Here is a 15503-nt window from a genome sequence, read left to right on the forward strand (position 1 = left end):
AATAATATTAATTTTTTTTTCAAACAAAATTTATTTTTTTTTAAAGATCTATCCATGTTGCCATTTCAAATTTAATTTACGTTGCCATTTCAAATTTAATCTACCTCGGTATTCTCAGAGGTTTCTCAAAAATGAAAACACCATTATTAGGAATTTAAAATAGGCTTTTATGGTAAACATATTTGTTGCACTGTCTTAGCATTATTCCTTTTCAAAATAAAAGAGATGAAACATTGAATACATACAGTATATATTCCTTATTGCAATTCTTAATTATTAGAGAATTTAGTATTAGAAAACGCATAGAATAAAAAAACTTATTTTATAAACTGCATCAAAATATTCTTGTTATTTGAAATTTGAAAACTACAAAAATACTTGAAAGATCAGAGAATTAAAAAAAAAAAATATTTGAGACATCTGGAGTAGCACAGTTAATATCAAAAATGTCTTTCAACAAGAGTTCAGAGGTACATCGCGTCATATGAAATTTCACGTTACCACAGTGCACCGAGTAGAAAAGTCGAAGGCCGTTTAGCTTCGAACTCGTCTGACGTTCACGAGCGTGGCGCGATATTTTACCCTGCGGCCGTCGGGTGGTGGTTCGCAATATCAACGATTCCGGGACCCTTTGCGCCCGAGAACAAATTTGAACCCGGACACGAGAGCGAGAGAATGCTCCTCCCCATTAGCCCTCGTACGTTTTCGCCGCCGCGGGTCGCCCCCGTTGTCGCTGCTCGCTCCTCGTGCGCCGACGTAGTTCGTAGGATCGACACACACACACACACACACACACACAGAGGCATCGCGAGGGTAGTTTCCCGCTCGTCCTATCCCCGATCTACCCGTCCGCTTCCAGCACCCCCGTGCGTTCTCGGTCGTCGTCGACGCTCGTCGGTGGCGGCAACGCGCCGCGACGAAGGCGACCGAAGTCGCGCGAGTTTAGCACGCGGCTCTTCCTACAAGTACGCGCTCCGACTACGCACGGGCTTCATTCATCGTCACACAGCGCGCACCGCCGCGTGCGGTGCGTTACATGCTTGCGTGCGTGCGTGCGTGCAAGCGACGAGCGTAGTGCGTGCGATCGCAAATCGGCCCGCCTCGCGATTCCCACCTCCATTTGTCTATCTATCTGTCTGTCCGTGTCCCTCCGCGTCCTGTCTTTATCTGTATTCCCTCTATCTGGTGTCTCTCCACCTCCGCCTCTGGTATTCTCACTCTTTCTCTCTCTCTCTCTCTCTCTCTCTCTCTCTCTCTCTCTCTCTTCCCTTCTCGTTTTCTACGTCAGTCGGAAAGCAAAGTCAGTCGCGTTTCGTGCCGGCTGGTGTGCGCGTCGCCTGGCGCACCCGGGAAGTGGCCTACCGACACAGACCCAAGAGTGAGACGCGCGTTTAGACGTAGGGGGATACGCGTGTGTTGTTTGCCTCTGAAAAGTTGTTTCGCCCAACACGAAGAAAGAGTGTGATCGTCCGGGGACGGCGAGCCCGCGACGTCGCTCGTCGCGCGCGATGCGTCGCGATCCCGATCGCGTCGCGGCGCGTCGATATCGCGATCATCGTCGGTGCGACGATAAGGTTAATAAGTGCGGCGGCGATAGGTGCGCGAGGTATTTTCGCGCCTCGACGAAATTTCGGCCGGCCACCGTGACGGGCGACCTTCGCGGCAGCGGTGGCGGCTCCACCAGCACCTTCGCTATCCTCCGGCGTTCGCGCATCGCGGTGTGTATAAGCGGACGGCCGTGTAACTGGCGAGGACTCTTCCTCGAGGACGTCGACTGTTGTTCCCGGCGGCACCTCCTCGATCCCGGGTTCAACGTCGAGAGGCATCGGGCGCGAGCGCTGTTTACGCGCGCTGCGAAACGTCAGGGTAAAGCCGCGGTATTACGGCCGCTTGAGAAAATTGCCTCGTATATGTGATACGATTTTCGATCGTCGTACGCGTTAGGTCAAGTGCTCTCCGAAAAACGTTCTCCAGGAGAACGAAATCCTTAGCGAACGGGTGAGTATTGTGAAAGATCCGCGCGGAGTGACTTCATGCTCCTTTCGAATGCATCAACAAAATAATTCATTAATTTTCCCTTCTTTCTTGTAGAGATAATGGACACTTGCCGACGATATTTAATTTATATTTAATTAATCTTTAAGAAAACGAATAATATAATAATTATTCATGAATAGATACATATGTAAAATAAATCCTCAATTGTTTATTGATTAATTTAATAAGGCTCTCCTTCTTTAAAATATAAAATCTTAAATTATACAATATTTTAAACAACATATTATTACAATATATTATATGTATAATTTATACATTAAACGAATCAAACTGCATGGATTTTAATTTTATAATTGATATATTCTTTGATGAGACACGCGGGGAAACTTGTGTTTTCGCGCGGTTTTTTTTTTTATAATTCATTGCAAAGCAAGCAATGCTTTGAATGTTGAAATATTTTCTCGTCGCAGGTACAATTTTTTTTTTTTTTTATAAATGTCTTCTTTGGAAATTAAATTGATCGATCAAATTAATTGCAAGGTTCTCTTTCTCGATTAGACGAGACGGCAGAGAATTCCTCCGGGAATTCTGTATAAAATTTCTTTATTTTATATTTATAACGTCGCCAGACTCCTCCTCATCGATCAGTGTCGTTTTTGCGAAACTCGTCTTTCGGCCTGAGCGATCAAGTTCGCTTCTCCACAGTCGCGACTAAGAAAGAAGAATAGAAAACATAGTAAAAGGAAAAGCTGAGCAATTCCTGCACTCTTTAAATCAAATAAAGAACGTTTTATTACCTCTCCCTTTGCGTTGTTACGTGACGGACTCTTGAAAAGGTCCCTCTCTGAAAAGCGAAAAATTGAAAAAGTCTTTGGGATCGCCCGCGATCGAGAAGCTGCAACACATTCCGTTTCAAAGTGGTCAAAAGTTCGAAATAGACTTCGCGTCAAAGATCAAAGTATTCGTGGCTGAAAGCCACCTACGTAGGACACTGTGACTTGCTGACACTGAGCGACAGAGTTGCGACGGTTCTACGTACAGTAACATCACTGTATCAAAAAGTGATTCACAACTTTATGGATTACGCGTAGATAGCTCCGTTTACAAATAGGCGTTTTGATATATATATGGGAAGCGGGATTAATCGTCATAATTATCTCGAGCAAGTGGCTCTCGTCTTCGAGAGAGGCACGTAAGGCTTCGGCGCCGAACGCAATCGATAAGTAATTAGGAGGAAGATTTCACGGAGCTGTGGAGATATAACTTTTCGTTTGTTCGCGGTGACAGGCGAGTTTCGGGTGGAGAGAGAAATTTTATAAAGCCAAATCGTTCGAGGATAAATGCGATTTGTCGCGTGAGGTGGTACTCGACCACCTTTCGTCGAACGTGATGGCTATTTCTCCTCGTTGAGTAATATTTGTTTCCACTTTCCACGAGTCTACAGCAGCCTATCGGCAAAATGTCAACGAGGAGAACGACAATCGTTTCGCGTTACTGCACTTTTCGCGGGATAGGAGAAGGGGGTCTCTTCTATCTTGGCGCAAGCGAAACAAATATTTGCATCGTTCCACGTGGAGGACGCAGATCTCTTCGTGCATAGAAGCTGTGAAAATCCGCTCAGCAGCAGAAAATCGTATAATATTATCGCTGCATTCTGTTATCTTGAAAATTCAGGCTATTTTACAAGTTTGAAAATATATCTTTATTAAGCTGTTGTGTGAAATTGTTCAATGTTCATATATTGGAAATCAATTTATTATGTTAAGTATATCTTATTAGCATTTATATAATTCTCTCTCTATCTCATTTTTATGTTTCTCTCTCAGAATATTTTTATAAGATATATTTATTATATCTCAACAAAAAACGTACTAAATATATTCCATATTTTTACAATTAATTTAGAGAAATTATTATGCTTGTGTTGAATTTAAATTATTAATTTCGATAAATTTAAATAATAATATTACGCTGATATTATCATTAATTATTAAATCAGCTGCTTGATATGATTTTTATTTTTGTATTGAATTTTAGTTGTTTTTTTTCTGTCTGTCCTCAAATATCGGTTTCAGGAAAGGAGCTAATAAAATGAGATGCAATTATTTTTGCCCAATTTAATAAAATTTAATGATTCGATATTTTATTTTTGCATGCTTTAAGCTATTCTTTATACATCGAGTCTATTCTTTGCGCTGGGAACTTTTTTTCCGTATAAACATTGAATATATTAAGGACATTGTGTTAGCGAAGACTCACGATAAGATTATTCAGCTTTAATGTTATCTGTCAATTATTATTAGAGATTCTTTGTTGCAACGGAGCAAAAATTTACATGTCAAGAGCAGTAGCGATTATTATCTACTTTCTTAATGGACGAAGAGAGACACAGAAATTTATAATCATGCCATAATCATGACATCAATTAAATCACCGTTTGCAACGTCATTAGTTCTTCCCACTATCATAATGAGCAACAAATGGAAAGGTGTAGAAGCAAGATTGACGAGACGAAAAGAACTTCATGTTGCAATTAATGTCAACTAATTTCGTAAGAACCTTCATCTTGTATCCGTACCCTATTAAGGAAAGCCAGTCGAAGTTATCCATTATAAATAACTTTTCGTGTACTTTTCATTTTTGAAGTAATCTATTTAGCCAAGGTGACTTTTCGAGTTTCCTTGGAGTGTTTCTTTATTTTATAATTAAAGAAATTAATACTGTATCTCTGTGTAAACCAGTTTATTTCTCAGAGAAACTTATAAGTAGTTACTGTTTTGTAACTCTGTTTTATAATTTTATAATTGTAGATTTGTGTGCAATTTTTAATATATAATAATACAAATTTATAAAAACTGAAAATGAATCGTAATTACAATATAATATTTTATCTGAAATTTGTGTTTTATATGTACATATGGTTAATAAACCTCCATTTGCAAATTATATAGGAATATTTCGTAAAATAAGCTTTTTATCATAGAGCGTGACGCTAATCTAATTTGCTATTTATTCACGCGTATATTAAGCATGATTAAACAAGATGAACAGAAATGGAAATGGTCGAATATTCACAACTCTTTATGAGTGAACAATCTGGAAACTTATAATCGAATCACTGCTCGCTTTTGATATAACGCTGTCATATTACATTCGATAAAAATTACTAAATTAAAAAAAAATAAAAATTAATACATACATTTGATAAAAATTAATAAATCTAATTTAAAATTTAGGAAAATAAATAATGTGGAATATATATATTGAAAATATATATTATATATATATATATATATATATATATATATATATATATATATATTAAATTAAAAATTGATGTAACAAAGAGAAAAGTTTTATCAAATATAATAAAAAAAATTTGCATCATCGGTTATGACATTCTAGTAGGATTAAATTAATTCATTTAATTGAGAATGAATGATTTAAATATCAGTTAATTATATGAAACATATTAAAACATAATAACGTGATTTACTAGAAAAAATAATTTCAAACGTTATGTTCGTATATTTTATGCATATTATTTCAAAATTGTTTGAAATATTTATTTGAAATATTTATTTATTGTAACTTAGAATATCAATTTTGATCGATTTTGAATAATTAGCTAGTATTTGGCTCTTATTATTCAATTACACACATCAGTGACAATTGATAACAATTATACGCGTTAATAATGACTTCATAGTAATTATATAGTATGATATTGAGCGTTTGCGGTCCAGTTTTGAAACTTGATGATCGGTTATGCCATAATGCAGGTTTGGTGGGTTTGTTTTATACAAGATTAATATCGCATGTCTTTCGACAGAAACTGGATAACTTTTGCACGTACTTTGAATCTTCATGCCAAAGACTGATACGTGTATCTTACATAAAGATATCGTGTTTCTATGGCTGCTAAATTATCTTCTAATTAAGTTATATATTGATCGGCTGTCTTTATGCAGATAAAATTGAATAAAACTTATATGGAAATACATAATATATTTTTAAAAAGAAGGAAAAAGAAATACATAAAATATATATATATATATATATATATATATATATATTTATAAGTTTTTAGATTAATAATTATTATTAAAATTTTTTTACGGATATTTTTTTAACTGTGATATTTTTAAATCATTTGAACTTTTTTTGAATCGGTCTTTTCACGAGAAATACATTTCCAAGAATAATAAAAATTTCTGCAATTGTTTTTATTATATTAAACTTTTTGCTCTTTTGTAGAAGTTATTACAAAAATAAAATACAATATATTAACTACTGTGAATAGTGAAAATTAGCACTATCATTTTCTCATGAGAGTGGTAATTAATTTTCTTGACATTTGCGCGAAAGAATTTTCTTTTCTTGCGAGGAATTTAACTTTTTCTATCAACCGGAGAAACCATTATGAATAATGCGGAAAGGTGACGAAGATTTTTCTCATGAAGCGCGATCGATAAAGCTTGTACGTGATTCAACTCCGCTCCCGAATTGCATGAAAGCTCGACGAGAGAGAACTGAAAGCATTTTCAGCTTGTCTACAATTTTCATCTCGTGACGTATCTGCCAAATCATTGTTTTTAATTATCGAGAAATGCCGAAAAAAACATTTATTTTTCAATAATAATGTGTAATAAATGCTTTTAATATACAGTTAATTAAAAAAGGCTAAACACAAAAAAACAATTTTTTTTTATATTAGTAGCATCAATATCTTAACATATCTGTTTTTTTTTTTTAATATTTCTAATATATCAATTACATTTTATAATTCTAAAAAATTATTCCTCGGGTGGTTTTTTGAATTTCAAATCCATCGCCGCTTGTTTTGCATTGTTATTACTTCGGCGAGAAAAAGAACGCGGATAAATCGGAAGAAACTTCCGAGAGAATTTCTCTCGGATATCATATAACCGCCTAATCGATAGCTAAGTGCCTGTTGTGACATTCGATTCACCGATACAGTACACAAGATGACACATGATTCATTGTCGATATTGCAATTTACAAGCAATCGACTACGCGAATTCTCAATAATAACAGCAATACGTTATATAAATAACATTTGACACAATTTGCGAAAAGAGAAAGAGAGAGAGAGAGAGAGAGAGAGAGAGAGAGAGAGGAAGAGCGAAAGATAGAGAAAGAGAACGAAGCAACATCGTTATGCGTTTCCGTAATTTACATCCCAGCCGATGCACCTCCGCGCAACTCGTTGATGAAATGCACGAAATGATCGTTGGTACATTTTCAACAAATTCTATGATATTTTAGCATGAACAAAACAATATTTTAATGGGAATTGTGACATTTGTCTTTCCGTTAAAATATATCCTTTATACGGTCGATTGTGCGTTCATCCTTCGATGCATTTTTATTTTTATTTCGCTCGCATCGCCGTTTTCATCTAAACAAAATATTTATTCGCACAAAGAATCCAAGTAATTTTTCACCATACTCAGCGTGTTGCTTTTCTGATTTGTTTCGCAACAAAGTACGCTTTGCCCGACGTTTTATTAACAACATTATTACAGAATTTTATTCGTGCTTCATCTGGCGAATTAACAAATTCGGAGAACTCGGCACACAGTCAATTTGATCCACTTGTCCATTTAACTCTAAGTTTTATACGACTGACATTTTTATACAGAGATTCGACTTTAATTTCTTTTCAGTTTTTTTTTTATGAGAAACAGCTCTGTGATCGACGTAATTACTTATTTACAAATAAAACTACGCATCCGTTCGTTAACATGTGTCAATTCTATAAAATGTCAAAACATAATATTTTAGGGAAACTATGAAAAAATATGTATTTATTATGAATAATTTATGGCATGTATAATTCATATTTCTTGCTTACCTTGATAAAAATTATCCTACATTCCACGTTTAATTTAGTTTTTTTTTTTTTTTTTTATGAAATACAAAATCTGTATAGCTATTTTCAATCGCAAAATATGAGAAGGATATAGTGCGCGTGAAATTACATGTTTGCTAAGTATATTGCCTCTATAAATATCTCAGCGATGATGCTCGCATAAACAATTTGGTTTAATCACAGTGATGAAGTAATCACTGTCTCGATAATTGGAATATAAGTAAAATTCAAGGATTGTAATTATTCATGTCGCAACGGGTTATATGTTAAGATAATATGCTACGTTTTTTGTCGTAACAAAGTATCTAGCAAGGATGTCGCGACGAAGTCTACATAACATTCTACATCAATTTACGCAAACGCGCGATATGTCTTTCATTATAGATTATAAAAATTGTAAAAAAGTTGCACTTGTTGGAAACTTGGAAATTTTTCAAAATTCAGTCGCGCGTCGATGGTTTCGGTCAAATAATTTCGTTGAATAGAAAACATCTTTTCATCGTGCGCGCTCATGGTTAACTCCAAACGAATAGGCAACGCTTGTATTTTCGAGCAAACTGTTATTCCCTAGCTGAATGCAATCAATCATGCTAATTTTCGCGAAAATCGACGACGTATTCCGAGCGTGTTTAATCTCAAATCCATCCGCGCATCAAATTTTCGGCGTATACGGCATCAAAATTCCAAATTGATATGCGGCGTAGTTATCGTGATTACTGGGATACGAGTCTCTTCTAGAGAGGGACACAGATAGACACAGAGAGAGAGAGAGAGAGAGAGAGAGAGCGCTCTTCATCAACACAACAGCAGTTTCGTTCAAACAAATGTCATTCATCCAGAAAACAACTAAACGTGATCGAATAAACAGTGTAGCGAATTTTGTAAACTTTTTTCCTATATACGGACGGCTCTCTCAAAAAATTAATGTTTCCATTACGAAATCAAATAATGCTGACCGAATTACGGAAGACGCATCGATGCGCGTTACGTGCGCGCTTTCATGTTGCACTTTCTCTGTTGCTTGTAAGCGATACGCGTTATTACTTTCCGTTCTCGGGTAATGTGTTGCTAAGGTTACTATATATGCATATCTCGATTTTTAATCCGCGCGCGCGCGCGCAAAAAAAAAAAAAAGAAAAATATAATAAAATAAGAAGACTTGATCGATAGCCACGTGGGACAAAAATGTAAAAGCGCGGTTAGCACGTCATTGGCACGCGGCGCACACACATAATCGCCCTGTCGTGCGGAAAAATTGGAACGGGGTCGTCAATGTGGCTGTAAACCCTCTTCTTCTTCTTTTTTTTTTTTTTTCCTACGAGACACCCCTTTTTTGCAACGCGCGCGTTACTCTCGGCGAGAAAAGTTCGATATTGGTATAAGATGGATCTTTTATGTTACGCTTTATATGATGCGATGGCGCGTCTTGTAAATTATTTTGCTCTGCCGTTTGTTGCTGCAGGAAAATTGTTATCCATCTACAGCGTACCTTACCTCGCCAGTTAATCCCTGTAGTCGCTGTACTGGGAATATATATGCATATATTTGCATATCCGCGACCTGTATATGTGGATTTTGAGCTTAGACGTATATATTAGGGCTTGTCAGATCTTTTCAGACTAAGATGAATACGAAAAATTGAAAGATTTTTATCGTAATGTATAAAATTATTATATATTCTCACTGCAACTTGTTTCTCTCATTTTTCATTAATTGCTGCACGAATAATTTATTACTGTTTTACCTCTCTCGGGTGCTTTCGTAATCGTTCGCTTCGCGGTTTATTTCATAATCTGTTTATCCGCTGCAAGAGTTTGGCGTGCAAGAGGTTGTCCTCCTTACCTTCGACTCTGCTTTATAATCGTTTCTCATCGTATACTCGTAGAACGAGTTCACAGACAGATTAAAGATACTCTCTCGCGTTGTGCTCGGTATTTTTTTTAGCCAGCATCTGAGATAATCCGTTCAGAACTCGTTTCGTATTCAGCGCAATCCTACACAGAACGTCAACCGAGTCAACCTTTTTATTATGCATTATGTGTCTTATCGTCGATCGCGTCACGGCTGATAGCCTTTCACGAAACTCACCGACTCCCTTGAGAGGAGGGGAGCGAGATGTCTACATCGGTATCAATCAAAGTTTCTCGAAATTTCAGGGAAATCGGGCATTCGTGAAGATAGATCGGCCCGCTAAACCGCGACAATTAATTCACTGGGGAATCTATTTGTTTCACCAGTCGATCTTTGTGATGTATTACTATCGACCCTATGTAAGAAAACGATATCGGTATTATACGTAAGGGAAACAAGCTTGTTACTCGCAAGTATAGTTCAATAATAGATGGGCGAATACAACTCGGCTTACAGTGTTATGTTACAGCGATCGTTATAACGATGGATTGATGCTCGCGTCAAATTGCTTTCAAAGGGTTCGGGTTATCTGGCCGGATTAGAAACAAAAGCGTCTATGAAGGAACTACGGTGTCTTCTTGAAATTTATATGAACGTTTTCGTATATCCGAGAGAAACAAGAGTCTCTTTACATCGCGCTGTGCAAAATTTATATTTCAAAATTTTTTGACAGCGATCGTGAACAACCCACGTGTAAGGTTTATGCGAAAAGGTCGAAGTATTCAAAAATTCATGTCCATTACTTCTGCATGCGATATTTATAGCGCTCGTATTCGTGGACGGGAAATTAATCTCAAGTTTGATATCGTATAACGCGTGTGTGTTGCGCGCTCGCGTTTCCGGTTCCGCATTTACTCATGTGTCGTTAAGTTAGTGACAGGATAATCGGAAATTGTACGGTTTCAACCGAGTAATTAGAACACACTCGCGGAGTTGGGGTCGCGCGCGAGCTCTGCGACTGGCAATAGTAATGCGACATTAATCCCTACCTCAATGGCTTAATTAGCAGCACAATTGTAATTGCCATTCGATGTAATGATGCATGTATAGAGCAGCAACAACGAATATCGATATAATTGGTTTGGGAAAGAATTGAAGTGAAAGTATTGATTGTTCGCTTGTCCAACATGCATCCACGCTTTTCTACTATACACACACTATAGTAGTTCTATTATGGGATTAATCGCGCAATTTTATTTCACTGTTATTATTACGTGCGAAAATAAAAACTCGCACTGCTGTATTCGATGCAACAGTGTGTGTAGCGACTAGTATTCTTAACCAAGTGTTATTTGCTTTGGTATGCATTCAGCATTTTTCAATTTTATCGACTGTAAAGTCAAGCTGAATCGATTATCTTTCAACGGCTCTCACTCTCTCTTTCTCTGTCTTTCGATATTATCTTTGAAAAGTTTCTAGTATGACACTCTGAGATTCTCGAGTACAGCAAACAGAGAACTTGAAGTGTTCTAGAGAAGAGAAGACATTTTCCTTCCCCTAAATTGCCCAACGAAAAACCGACACGTATTTCAGATAAATATCTACGTCATTCACGGAATATCATAGAGGCGTTGATGGCGTATCTCGCTTATGTATACCGATATTTATTTCTACACTACAGATCAGCTGATCGAGATTCCGCGAATTCCTGCTCCATATATGGAATGTGAGAAATGCGTTTGCGGTGAGCTTTGCCTCGATCGCAACGCTTAGATATGTGACGTATTGTATTCGGTGGTGCTTGTAATAGAGCTGTCAGTCACTGATTTAAATAAACTGTTACATATGTATATATGTATAGCGTGTTTTTTCTCGGATTGCTTTTTTATTATCGCGTTAATGAGGCTACACTTAATGAATTGAAACTGTAAATAATTATGTTCTAATGAATATTACCGGTTTTATGAATAATAATTATTTCTTCTTGTTTTTTCGCGAAACATTATCAATTATCTATCTTTTTCTCGACCAATTCTTATTTGTAATTAATAAATAGAAAATTTTGTAAGGCATATGCGGCATTTTAAAAGAGTAAAGTATACGAAGCTGTTATCGATCGATTTTTCGTTAGTTAGACGTCGAGATTTCTCTGCTAAGGTTAACATTTCAAGGAAAAGGTGTCGAGAAATGAATAGAACACTTTCGTTTCGATGTCAGGAATATACAGTCTTGTAAAAGGCAAACTCGCCTGATTAAAATCGTTATTGACACAAACTTATATCAAAGAGACTGACCTTCCTACTAAAGCTTACTTTGTAGTGGTCTATGTGATTTAGCAAAGAATCTACCTAAAATATCAAGTGTGTGTCAAAGCCAGGCACTACATAAAAAGCTAATAATTATAATTAATAATACATATAATTAATACAAATAAAACATATAATTAATAATCATAAAATAATGTATTGTATTTGCATAATGAATTAATTTTTTCAAAGCTAATGAAATTAATTTTTTATTAATTCAAAAGATTAATCAATGAAAAACTATGGAAGAAAAACACTAGACACACACGTATTTCAATAATTTTGTTTTATCAAAATATATCTCGAAAAACGCGCATTTTTTTCATTTGTTCAAAATTAGATCCATCTGACGCAGATGAGCTCTGTCGGATTGAATTATAACGGAATACTTGTCAGATTCCCGTCTTCTTATTCATCGTGATGAGTGCTTTGGCGCCGAATGTATTTCTGTTTGATGACCGTCGCGAAGTTATATGTCTGCATGTGCGTGCCATTGTCGTGTCGAAAACGAGAAGCCGAGAAGTTTTCGCCGTAAAAGCGAAGGTCAAACAATTCGCGTACACGAGTCGATTTCGTAATTGCTATTTGGTTCTCCCGTTCCTCGATTTATTTCTTTTTGATCGCATCACTTGATAATACGTTAAAAACACGTATATGCGTGCGATTTACACCACGAATCTCGCGATCAATGAATCCTCCATGTCGTTGGCTTATGCGTTCATTAATCTTGATGCTGCTGATGATGCGCGATGTTTACCGAATACCTGAATGATCTGCGAATCATCGAACAATGTTTCGGAGTGGCCTAAACGCGATCGTTGCGGACTAGCTTTTAGAGTGATGCAGAGTTCATTGCGCTCCATTTACATATGGTTCCCTCGCTCATGACTCTCTCCCCCCCCCCTCCCTCCATCTCTCCCTCGTCTCATCGTCAGTCATGTGTAAACTGTGGTTATTTCTACCAGCGACGTAGAATGCATGCATCGCGTTTGGAATATTTTACACATTCCTCGACGCGTGTTGTTCTCTCGCGAGTCAAGGACATATTCATCTGTCATTCTTCTGACTCACTCTCACGTGTCAAAATACTTTTGCCATAAAAAGAAAATATGACAAAGGCATAAACAGTTTGTTGAGAAATGATGTTAGTCTCAGTTAGGGATGATGACTTCCGTTGAGCTGTGATTGGTTGAGATTGGTTACTTGCGATGACGAATATATTACAGATGTTTCATGCTGGGGCAAGTCTGCGTTTACAAACTACGCACTCGGTATAATATTGTAGCGTGTAAGTAAGAGTGTGCATTTTATAATTTAAATGATAATATTATCGGCTTACTCTGTCTGCGCGAGAAGAAAGTGTCACATGTGTCGTTCCACATGATGTCAATGAAACAATACCGTATTATATTATGCTTGTGCGCAATAGTTTTAATGTAAAGCATCTGAGAGAGGAAGAGAGATATTTCTCCCATATTTCTTGAATTTAAAATCAGTTTATTAAAGATACATATTTTTTGAAAACAACTATCACCAAAAAATTAATTTTACCTGAATGAAGATATCGAGAGTTATTGATAATGATACACAATGACTACACAGATTTCAATAAGGATTAAATGATTTATATAAGGTATTACACGATCTCTCATATTTTTGGTAGGCTTAATTAAGATGTTCATTGCTATTATAGTGCGCCTATCCTTTGTATGTACAGTGTTTCTGATGACGGCGCCGCTGTTTGACTTAGGTTAGCGACATCGTGTTCCCCGTTCACCTGTTTAATTACCGTTTGTTGGCCCGCAAACGCAGAGACGCATCACGTGCGGTAAAGTAATCCTCTGGTGAATCGCGTCGCAACGGCTGCTTGAATCCGCGCGGTTTTTTACCGCGTCTCCTTAAACGCTTCCTCCAAAGACTGATTTTATTGTTTTTAAAACAATAATAATACGTCGCGCAACGCGATTAAAAACCAGCTCGACGTGTATACCAAAGCGATTTAACGATACATTGAGCCCGTGATACATTTCAACCTTCATCGAAATAATTCCGCTTTAATGCCGCTATTATACTCGACTTACATGCCGGCGCTATTTCCGCCAGGTTACACACCGGCCTCCGCGTACACCCCCGCGTAATAAACACTCGGGGCAGTTTTTCTTCCAGTCTTCGTTACCTCCGACATTACGAAGTTCCTCCGCATTTTACCATCGCATTCCCCCACAATAACGTAGCTCGTTGAAATGCGCGTTATTACGGACCTGTTACCTCCCCTGATGGATCGTCATTTCCTCGAAATCTTAGGACAGTAATCGTTCGGGTAAGTGTGTTGAGGCAGAGGGTCCTGGATATTACCCGATGGAGACGATAATTCCAAAGTTTTTTCATCGGCGGAAGTTTAGTGAAGAATCGTTGTCAGTGGCAAGAGATTTTTTAGCTTTCAATTTTTTGTATCGTGAAAATTTAATTTTAAATTAGAATTCGGCAAAGTTAAAAATTCTCCTCGGCATGCAATGCGACGTAAATTTTCTCCGCAGAATATTAAGAAGAATCGCGATGTAATTGCACAATGGGGGAATAAAAATTATGTTGGTTTTGTTACGATCGATTTTAAGCTACCTTGCTAAAATCTGATAATTTTTTACGTAACGTTTGATAAATCAATCGACTGCGATCAAACATGCGGAATCATTCTTCGTGCACGTTACGGTTGTTACCACGAGCCTTCCCTCTGGGTCTGCCACTAAATTTTTCTAGTTAACGAACCGCCAATATCGTATCGAATGTACTGATTCATCCCTTGGGATTTGCCTCGGCAGATATCGATCCGCTGATAATTTTCTAGCTGTCTCACTTAGGATAGTTTATCGTTTGTTTCAAGGGAAATACAAATGGAACTAAAATAAAGAAGAAGAATCTGTAATGAATTATTAGAATTTGATTAAATATTTCTTTGTTCTCGATAACACTTTGACGAAGAGAAACTAAGTTTCATGCTGTTCGAATTTGGATAAATGGCAGCCGCGATGAATTGTAGCTATTCGGCTCGAACGATATTGTTCATACAAATGTGACAGGAATGGTTGCGATGTCGCACAAAGCGCGACGTGAATGTCTACAATCTTTTTTTATCGTACAGCCCGACATAAAGTTTCGGCAGCGCGCTTCCGTTTCGTCATTTGAATTTCAAATGCTCCGCCTGGCTTCGTGATGTGACAAGGGATATGTTGCAGCAACGACGTTTCCGGAAACTTCCTCGCGACGGCATTTCTCTTCGTCTCGCCTTCTCCTCCTTCATTAAGTTGACTTTTTCGAATTGGATGGTTGGAGCTTAACGACGTTTGTTCATGCCGTATATTACGTTCTTACGAGAGAACGGATTATTTTTTCAGATTATATACCTTTAACTTAGATTTATATTTTATTTACAATTTAAATTCATGATTTATTCC

General features: G+C 37.1%; 1 protein-coding gene across 5 annotated transcripts in view; it reads left to right on the forward strand.

Annotated features, from left to right (window-relative positions):
* Positions 1-15503, forward strand: part of LOC126852520 (cAMP-specific 3',5'-cyclic phosphodiesterase) — a 337802-nt gene that overhangs the window by 154522 nt on the left and 167777 nt on the right. For 2 of the 5 annotated variants that reach the window (XM_050597398.1, XM_050597399.1), the window contains exon 1: positions 1083-1998. The exons of the other annotated variants lie outside the window; for them this stretch is intronic. The gene's annotated coding sequence lies outside the window, so the exon portion shown is untranslated. Of the gene's footprint in view, positions 1-1082; positions 1999-15503 lie in introns of those variants that run through there. 5 annotated transcript variants of the gene reach the window in all.

This window comes from Cataglyphis hispanica, chromosome 10, assembly GCF_021464435.1.
Source record: "Cataglyphis hispanica isolate Lineage 1 chromosome 10, ULB_Chis1_1.0, whole genome shotgun sequence".
Classification (NCBI taxonomy): Eukaryota; Metazoa; Arthropoda; class Insecta; order Hymenoptera; family Formicidae; genus Cataglyphis; species Cataglyphis hispanica.